Raw genomic sequence first — 9,102 nt, 5'->3', positions numbered from 1 at the left:
TAGTAATTGGGAGTTAAGATAGTAATGACTAGTAGTTAGTAGATAGAATATTTATGAAGTTAGTTGGTAATATCCTTATAAATAGGATGACTCTTGTATCATGTAAAAATAACTTCAACACAACAACTTTACATATAATATTATCTTCTTATTCTACTCTTCTCCCAGAAATTTAATATAGTGTTTTATCGATTTTTAGCAAATCGATGGTTGTTCGATTCTAATGGTCTGAGAGCGAAACCAACTCCTCTTTTGCGAGTACCAGTTTTTTAAGAGTGTATCAAAGATCCTCGAATTTGACGATAATTAAAGGAAGAACCTGACAAGGGATAAATAAAAACTTTGAAGATAAAATTGACTAGAATTGAAATGGTTTGTATTGAATTTAAACAAAGCAGTAAAATGCCTCAGATCGAATCAAAGGGCTTTTGACATGAAAAATAAAGATTTCGAAACGTAAAATTGAACAAGTAAAATAAATGTTTTTTGAAAAGTAAATTTGCAAGAAAAGTAAAGTTTGCAGAAAATGTAAATGGAAAGTAAAGACATGTGGAAGGAACCCTACAGAAGATTAACTCGAAGTAGACTCAGAAAGTTGCTGGGATGTGAGTGAATAATTTTTGAAGCAAAGTTCCAACCCCTATATTTTCGAGCCTTCTAGTATTTATAGCCATTTCTTTAACCAGTCAATTTGAAATGAAACTTCCATGTGCGCGAAAACGTGGATAACCATTCCCGCTCTTTTGTCTAACCATGTCACGGTTGCAGAATAACCTTCGATTTCAAAAATCTTCGATCTTCTTTGTCAAATAACTCCTCGATTAATCGAACTTTTACTTAATGTCTCAAGACACGTCTCCTTCGACACCAACTTCCCTTCGAAAGCTTACTTGACAACTCAAATAACCTCCTTTTTCGAATTCAATTATTTTTTACTAACAAATTGCCCCCTAGGATTAATGTGTTTTGTTTTCGAAATTATTTTTGGTAGACAAAACACTTAATCCTGACTTAATCATCAACCGGAATCATCTTGATTAGTCATAAATGCCATTCACTTTCCCATTAACTTTTCACTCTTTTGACACGTCTCCCATGGCTCATAATCTTTCTCTTCTTTTTGGATTCTTCTCTGTAACAACAGTTAGGAAACAACCCCTCTTTAAATTAAATTTTCTTACTATCATTTACCTTCTGAATTCTTACTTTTTGAAACTCCAATTTCTTTTTCACCTCTGGACATTCTTTTACTCTGCAACTGCAATTTCTCTTCCCATTTCTCATTTCACTTGACAATGGCCTCCTCCCAACTCATGTTGCTGATCAAGACAAAGGCAAAGGTCCTATGGCTCAACCTCAGGCTCCTCCAACCTTATAGATACTTAACCAGATTAATGATGAAATTATCAAAGACCCTCAACCTCAAATTGATGACACTAGGATTCTCATTCCTTTTAACATTGGCAGCGAAACCCATTATTTTGTTGGCCCTATTCAAAATTTGGAGTGAGCAAACAAACGTCTTCACTACTTTCCCAATGTACAAGGGAAAAGTTTTCTAATCAACCAGAACCTCATCATTTTTTTCTTTCATTAACCCCCAAAAATCTTTCAGGAACAACCCTAAAATTACTCCACGAGGGACTGATTTCAGGACCTGACACAGGCGTCTCGAATCGGAGAAAGATGCTGCTTGGAGGGCTCTTGGCATCCAGGACCTTCTACGACTAGAGATGAAAAGAACCCTAGCCACCGCACCCACCGCAGCCCTGCAATCCCCACAGCCTCGCAGAACCCACAGCCACCGCACCTCCTCTCTCTCTCTCTCTCTCTCTCTCTCTCTCTCTCTCTCTCTCTCTCTCTCTCTCTCTCTCTCTCTCTCTCTCTCTCTCTCTCTGTTCGCCGGTGTCGCGCCGTCTCCTCTATAGTCGCTGTCACTCCCCTTCCTCTTCGCCGCCGATAAGCATTGTGATAATAGTTAATTATTTATGCGGTGTAGTTTGCTGAGTTAATTCGTCACTCCCCTTTCTCTGTATTATTTTTTATTATTTGCTGATTTAGTTTTATTGTGGAGTTGGCTGAGTTAATTTTTTTCATAATTTTCTGCCGGGTTTGCTGATTTTACTAGGGAGTTTGCTGATTTTAGTTTTACTGAGGAGTTTGTGGAGTTTGCTAAATTAATTTTGTTCATAATTTTTTGAAATTTTATTCTTGAGTTGCTATTTTGTTTTCTGTTTGTTGTGTTCTGACTTCTGAGTTAGAGTTGGTGGTGGTATGATTGGTGAGTTTGGATTAATTGTTTAATTTTTTTGTTTTTGGACTCTCTGATTTTTTCTATTTTTGAATTATAAGAAATTATTTTTGAAGATTTTCTTGTTTTATACTTTTTTTGCTGATTGATGAGGATTGCTGATTGAGAGGAGATTGGTATCTTGCAAAACCAGCTCCGCCGAAGAATTGAAGGCAATCTTGCTAAGCCGTGTCCCCGTTAAGGTGGCAAGATTTGCCGTTAGCGACGCACTGGTATAGTTGGTTTTGAAGGCCTATCAGAAAAATCAGTTCTGAAAACGCACTTGAGGTTTAAATAGTGAGTTTGAAGAAGTGCAGTTTGTGGCATCACAAATGAGACATTGTTCAATGAAGCAACTAGTCTTGTTCCATTAACACACGTAGGGCAAGGATTCATGCCTAAACCAATAGTGTAGAAGAGGTTTCTATCAACTTTGAGAGAAACAAGAGCAGGGTATTGATCAGAGTTTAGGCTTCTGAGTTTCTTGTTGAGACTCAGTGCAAAAGCTGAGTCATTTCTAGTAGGAAGTTGAAGTTGAGGAAGAGAAGGGATCACAGTGTTTGAGATGCCTTTGTATTGGAATATAGTTGTGGTGGTTTATTGTCAACTGAGATTGGAGCATCCATGAAGACCCTTGCAGCCATGAAGTACCTGCTTGGAACATTGTTGGCATGGACTAAAACGTTTGTGGTTTGTCCTAGTCCAATTAGTATGGAACTTGTGGTGAATGGTTTTGTTAAATTTTAACGGATGATAGTTGATGGAGTTTTGTTAAATTTTCTGAAATAATTTTATTGATGATTGATGATATTTTTTAAATATTTGAAATTATATATTTAATTTTTAATAATTTTATTTAATATTCAATTAAACCGGTTGAACTCTGGTTGAATTTCGATCAAACTATTGAACCAATAAACCAGTCACTTTACCAGTTTATTGACCTGTCTGGCTCTTGCAACCTTGGCTATATATCACGGTTTTATAATGCTGCAACACGTAAATCACAACAGCCTCTAGCAAATTATGCTTCACCATTCTTTCATAAACCGCGACAGAGTGCAGCGGTTTATGGCTTGCATTTTAGTCACAATCCGCAATAGGGTACAACAGATTATACTTGTGTGTGTTTTGAACGTAATCCGCAATAGTCTATAATGAGTTACGTGTAATTTTTAAACCGTGGTAGGATGTCGCGATTTACGTATAATTCATTCAGAACACGAATATAACCTATTTTAAAAGATTGTATTTGTATAAATTTATTTTTCAAATGATCTATTTATGTAAATTATTCTAAATTAAATTCAGCCCTAATAAGTGTGTGTCTATATATATATATACTAAAATTAGTTATAAAATAGAATAAATATTAAAATATAAAATATATATTAAAAATAAATTAATTATATATGTATATATAATAATTAATTTTAATAATTAATTTTAATATACAAATAGTATTTTTGATAAAAATTTAATAAATTGACATTCTAGTAGAATTATAAAAAGACAATAACAAATACATATGTGTTTTTACTTCAATTTTGTTTTTCGTTCATTTGATTGGCTCTAATTACTAATGTTCTGATAGTATTTTATTAATTTACCCACTTAATTAGGGAAAATCAACTCTTTTTATTCAATAGAAAATTAAAAGAAATAATTTTTAAAAAAATAAAAGATAAGAAAGAGAAAAAAATGAAAGGAAAAAGAACAAAATTAATCTAGTCAATATTTCCGTTGTAATTTCTTATTATTCCTTCACTTACTAGTACATTTATTTTTTGATATTCTTCCTATTTTATTAGTTCATTGCAAATTCTACAAAATAGGACTTTGCTTTTAGTACTAGTTACTTAATGAAATTACTTTATCATACGTAACATTTGATAATAAAAACTGATCAACATTCTTATATATGATGGCATAGTTTTTTAAGTTATATATGCTTAATGTTACAGCTGTTATTACTTATATAATTATGTGGTTAGGAACATGTTCTAAGGTGATCGACTAGTTATATTTATTTTCAATTTTAAAATTATCATTTTTAATTGTAAATCTCAACGACTTTTTTTTTTTTAAGCAAAGATAGTAAAGATAAAAAAAAAAAAATTATACATTCAAATTTTTTTATTAATAAAATCTAATTAAGTTGATCAAACACAATAAAAATTATTATAACTAGTATTATTTCAAATTTTATTATTTAATTTAGTTAAACTTAGTTCATTCATAAAAGAACATAAATGTATAAAATTACTCAAAAAAAATTCTTTTCAATTAGTAGAGATGAAAACAGTGTACAAAATTTAAACAAATATATAAAAACTAAATTTTAATTTTAAAAAATACCCCGAAACAAAAGCACCTTAAATTATGATATACTACCACTCTTATCATATTATTTCATTGTGGATTTTATTAGTGAGGGCAAGCAACACTTATTTAAATATTCTTATAAGAGAAACAACTACGTATACCTATTGAGTTTTGAAGTTTTGTCTATCAATTTATTTTAAAAAATAAATATATTAAAAACTATAACTATATAAATACACAAGCTTAAAATCATTCATTGAATCAACCATTTGAAATTATATATATTAAAATATAAAATATACATTAAAAATATATAAATTTATTTGAATAATATTTAAATATTAGTTAAATTGATATTTGTATTTGTATTTATATTTTGAATTTATTAGACAATAATTATCCTTTTGATATATTTTTATTTTTAATTTTTATTAAAAATAGAAAGACTCGAATCCACAAACTCTTAGATGAGTATGAGGAGATTATGTCACTTTAGCTATAACTCATTGGCTATTTTTATTTATTTAACACCTATAAACGGATTGTAAATTATATATTGATGGTGTATATATAATAGATAATTAGATACAAAAATATTATTTGTACATCAAAATCAGCCACTAAAATCAGCTACAAATGTATTTGTGTATAAATACATGTGTGATTTAATTTATTTTTAATGTATATTTATATTTCAATATTTATTTTATACTGATGGCTAATTTTAGTATACACATAGCATAACTCAATTAGATATATAACAAACACATAATTTTCTCTAATCTTTTCTCCTTCTAACATAAACAACACACATGTATAATTAATTTTTAGTGTATAATAATTTTGTGAAAACTAAAACATGATTAGCAAAAAAAATATTTATATCCATTTTCTACTCTTTCACAATTTATTAATGACTTAATTAGATGCAGCCCTAGCCCTGGAGTCTTTATTTATATCCGTTTAATTGTGAACAATGTTAATAATGAATTAAAAAAAAATAAAATTAAAATTAAAAATTAAATAATTAATTATTTAATTTTAAATTTTAAAATTTAAAAAATTAGAATTAACATTTACACGCATTTACACTACATAATCTCATCATAACCTCACGCTGCTGCACCCCACCGCCGAACCCTCAGCTGACGCAGCTCTTTCTCGGTAGCAAAGGCGGATGAGCTCTGCGAAGAAGTTCAGTGCATCCAATATATAGAGATCCAGCATAACCTACTAAAGAGAAGAATTTAAGAAAGGGTTATTGGTTTGCGCCATGATTTACGTTTCAAAATCCTCAGATTCTCTGAAGCATAACCGCTCCAACGGCTTCCTTATAGCAATAACCGCCGTCTTCTCTCTCCTTACAAAACGTGCCAACCGCCTTAAATCCAAACCAAAATTCACGTGGCCTAAATCGTGACAGACGGAGGCTTTGACGATGATGATTGGAAAATTGAGATGAGGACGTGGCCGCCAAAGTCTCTGTTGGCGGCGCCAAAGAAGCTGCGCAACAACATAAGCAGCAAGGTGTTGCTGCCGTTCGATCATCACAGCCAGAAGAAGAAGGAAGGTGGTTGTAGTGTGGCAGCTGAGGGTGGTTAGGGCGATGGCAGAGCGTGGCAAAAAAAGATACTGATGGGAGGGAAGTGTGAGCCGTTTAGGGTTTAGTGTGGCAGCTGAGGGTGGTTAGGGCGATGGCAGAGCGTGGCAGAAGAAGATACTGATGGGAGGGAAGTGTGAGCCGTTTAGGGTTTAGTGTGGCACCGCAAGGGTGCATCGATCTTTCACCACCACGAAATTATTTCAATGGCTAGTTTAGGATGGTCATTTTAATAGTTATGCGGATAATTATTTTAATTATTATGTATAGTGGATAATTATTTTGATTGGATTGTGTTTAGTTATATATAATTAAAATATGTTGGATGTTTAATTCATTAGACAGGGGTGAGCGATACCGGTGACGGCGTGTGGCAAACCAAGCTGTAGCAACGATAAAGTGGGATGATTATTGACGAAGGTGAGGTGGCAGTCGGTTGAGAAAGGAGAGGGTACTAGAGTAAAATGTTTTGTTAAATTAGAGTTTGGAATGGTTATTTTTTGGGAATAACTAAATGAATTTTTTATTTAGATAATTTGTGAATTTTTTTTTATTTTTTTTATGTATTGGACTAAATTTAAAGTTCATTATTCACATTATTTAGATTTTTTATTGTATTCTAACAGAGTTATTCCACCAAATATATTATAGAATTTATTAATAATATGAGAATTCGGAAGGAAGATTATTTATCATCAATCTTGTTAATTACATGTAATATTATTAGTGAAATTTAAAAATGTTTCATATAAATTATTTAAAATCGAATCAATTAATTTATGTATAAAATATTTAAAGATTCAATAAAAAGTCTACATGGTTTGAATCAGATATAGTAAAATATTATATTTATGCATAAAATATATAATTTTTTATATTTTATTATTTTTATATAATTAATCACTATAAAATCAAATTGGTTTTTTTTTTTAGTGACTAAAATCAAATTGGTTTAACCGGTTTATTCGTATTTACTGATTTTTTTCAATTTAACTAATTCGCTAACAAGTGATATTTACCTTAAACTGGACTAATTTAATAATTAATTTCTGATTAAAATTAACTAATTCGATTCTATTCTCATAACTATGCTTAAAATTATTACCTGCGTAAAATACTTCTAGGCTCTAGCTTTAATCATTAATCCCAAAAACAAATTATATATGGAAGGTAATAAAACGGCTGGACATCCGTACATATAAATTATGAGAAAGAAGATAATAATAATCTTTGACTAATCCTTTAATTTTTTTTTTGGAAAAGGATATGAAACGAAGAGATGGTCAGTCAAAAAGTAAACAATTTAATTAATTTATAATTATATTTAATTAATTTTATTTGTTTTTAATTTATAATATTTGATATTAATTACTTTTCACCCCAAATTAAAATTTTGAATGATACGTTGGAGAATTAGGAACAGAAATTACAAAACTCTGTTTCCAATAATCTCAATTCTTAGTATATAAAAAATTTTATAAAATATATAAAAGAGTATTTATTTAATATGAAAAAAAAATATTTTAATACTTAATAAAAAAAATATCCTAATATCTAACATAAATATTATCCACGTAAAAATTTTTAATTCACCTAAAAATATTTTGCTGGTTTTTGTCTGATATTCTCTTGGTTACCAGCATTGTTGTTTCTCTTTTCATGGCCGGGAAGAAGTGTTTTGTGTCATAGTGCTTGGAGCGCACACTCTTTTTAGGTGTGTTTTATTTTGTTACAATAATAATGATAATAATAATAATAATCCAATTTCATTTATAAAATAAAAATAAGAATGCTTTAATTTACGATAAAAACTCAGGTACAGTAGTCAATTTCACTTACGTTAACTTCACGCGTGAATTTTTATTTTAATTTATTCACTTCGTTCTTGAGTAGCACTCACTACTCCTTGTATCTAGTCCTCTAGACATATTATATTACATTTGACTCACATCTATTATTTAAAATATTATTTTATTAGATCGTCAAAATGAATTAATCTAGTTTGTTTATCTCTTTATATGAACATTTAAAAAAAATAGGCTTGTAAAAAGAAGAATGCTTAATAGATTTGATTAAATTAATTCATAGAACAAATTAGAAAATATATAATAATATATATAATATTAACATAATAGTAGTTTTTCTTATTAAATTTTTTATTTATGAATAAGATTTTAAATTCACCCCATACTCTACAAATAAAGTAATAATGATATATTAAATATTCTTAAAAATATTTCTTCTTAAATTAAATGAAATAAAAATAGATAAATTCTTAAAAAAATAGAGTATAGCTTTTTATTCATTAGACTTGTCATAAATTATCACTCTTAATTGAAGATTTATTTAAACTATTAAAAAAAGAGACATGATGGTTATTAGTTCTATAAAGCAAATAATTGGAATTGATTTCATAATTGAGGATCATGACCAGAGTAATAAAAATGAATATTGACCTCTGACACTGCAAAATTAATTATGTACCCTATGACATTTTTCATCGTATTGTTATGAAAAAGTTTTGTCTTAACCCAGCATAAACACGTCGGAGTAGCACAACAATAATTTTTAAAAGCCTATATTTTTTTTTTTCCAAAGATAATAGGTTATATTTCATTAATTATTAAAAAATGAAATATAAAGATGTCCAAAAGCAGGACAGCATAATAAAAGGTGGGGATTTCCCAAAAACACTACATTGAAGGTATTCATTCAACGGTGCGTGGTCGAAAAACGAAGAAAAATCTTAAAGAAGAAAGAATGATAAATCCAATTGAATGCAACTAAGAGCTTACCTCATGGAGATGACGACCTAAACTGGGAGTTCTTTGGATTTCACGGAGCAACTTGACAGAGCTTGCTAGAATGGCAGACGGCATAGAAGTAG

This window comes from Arachis ipaensis, chromosome B8 (genome assembly GCF_059453495.1).
Source record: "Arachis ipaensis isolate K30076 ecotype BB chromosome B8, ASM5945349v1, whole genome shotgun sequence".
Lineage (NCBI taxonomy): Eukaryota > Viridiplantae > Streptophyta > Magnoliopsida > Fabales > Fabaceae > Arachis > Arachis ipaensis.
The sequence above is the reverse complement of the archived record's forward strand: the minus strand, read 5'-3'. Positions refer to the sequence as shown.